General features: G+C 56.9%; 1 pseudogene; it reads right to left on the bottom strand.

Annotated features, from left to right (window-relative positions):
- Positions 1-533: 533 nt before the first annotated feature.
- Positions 534-1,118, bottom strand: LOC102498327 (MRG/MORF4L-binding protein-like; annotated as a pseudogene).
- Between the last annotated feature and the right edge of the window lie 357 nt (positions 1,119-1,475).

Raw genomic sequence — 1,475 nt, 5'->3', positions numbered from 1 at the left:
AACAGAAAAACAGGCTTCTTAAAAAATTAAATAGTCAAATATCAACCGAATGATACACACCCTTACAGTACAAGTGACCAAGGGCAGGAGTCCAGTCGTGGTCCCAGCACGACGTGGGCAGGCATGTGGGTGGTAGGTGGCACGGTGTCCAGGCTGCGCCCTCCAGCGTCACCGTCCGCACCGAGGCTCGCCGAGGGCCACAGAAGATCCACGCCGCCCAGGGTGGACGTGCGGCACGGGTCGGCCTGAAGTCTTGAACTGGCCAGGCCAGGCCATGCGCCCCAGCACAGTGGCATGAATCCAGGTTTCAGGGAAGCCGTGGGGCTCAGGAGACACAGCCCGCGACTCTGGGATGGGCCTGGCCTGGCTGGGCGTTGGTTCCAGTCCCAGGTCTGACTGGACACGCGGAAGCCCCGTCGGCTCCAGTGCAGGACGGTCCTGTGGGCTGCAGGGCAGTGCCCGGCCAGCTGGCACCTGTCCGTGTCCGTGACCTGGGCCCCTCGCCCCGCGCTGCTGCTGCCAGGCCGAGGTGCCTACGTGGGGCGGGAGGGGTTGCTGTTTGCGGTGGGACTTTGTCGGTGACCCCGCTGCGCTTCTGCTTGGCCGTCCCTTCCTGGCACCCCAGGTCTGAGGAGCTCCTCTGTGTCTTTGCCGGACTTCGCTGTCGCTTTCCCCAAACTCCCTGAGGATGAGGGAGTCCTGGGCCCCGCTGTGCGGGCGGGCCACGTCCTCCTTCACCTCCGCCTACATCTCCTCCTCTGTGGCCACTTGTCCTTCTCCGACCTCCTGAATGACCTCTTCTGCAAGCACGAAGTTCCTCCGGGGTTGGGAACGGAAGACTCTCAGGCTCGTGCAGGGCCTGCATGTCGTGTGTGGTGCCCAGGTGGTCCCAGGTGATCTTGGACGGGACCTGCCACCCGGTTCTGGCTGAACTTGTCCCGGGTACAGATCAAATGGACGCACCGGTTCACACCGAAGGGTTCGTGGCCCAGAGTGGCGTGGAACAGGTACCTCCACCTCGGGGCTCCACACCACCGTCCTCTCCGCCAGGCTCGTGGCCGCCTCCCTGGGCCCTTTGTCTCCCCCGGAGCCCCAACGCCCACCTCGGCCTCTCCCATGGCCACCCGGTGAGCGACAAGCCCTCAGCATCCGCAACTCTTCTTATTCTATGCTTTTTTTTTTAATGAGCATTTTTTTTTTATTATCATGATAATCTTCTTTATATTACATTGGATTACATATAACTTTACATTGACTTCCATTGCTTTTTCAAAAGGGAATGCCATGCATTTCAGTCAATACAGAGACATCAATCTCCCCGCTTTATCATTCAATGTCTTTTCCATGCATTTCCCAATAATTATTATTATTATAATTTTTTAAAACAGTCAATCACTATTTCTCATTTTGCTTGTTAAAAGACTTCACCCATCATGAAATACTTCCCAGACCAGTCCAGTTGAGAATACTATACA

This window comes from Tupaia chinensis, unplaced genomic scaffold (genome assembly GCF_000334495.1).
Source record: "Tupaia chinensis unplaced genomic scaffold, TupChi_1.0 Scaffold143636_1, whole genome shotgun sequence".
NCBI lineage: Eukaryota > Metazoa > Chordata > Mammalia > Scandentia > Tupaiidae > Tupaia > Tupaia belangeri.
Note: the sequence above shows the minus strand (reverse complement) of the source record. Positions and strands in the feature narration are given on the sequence as shown.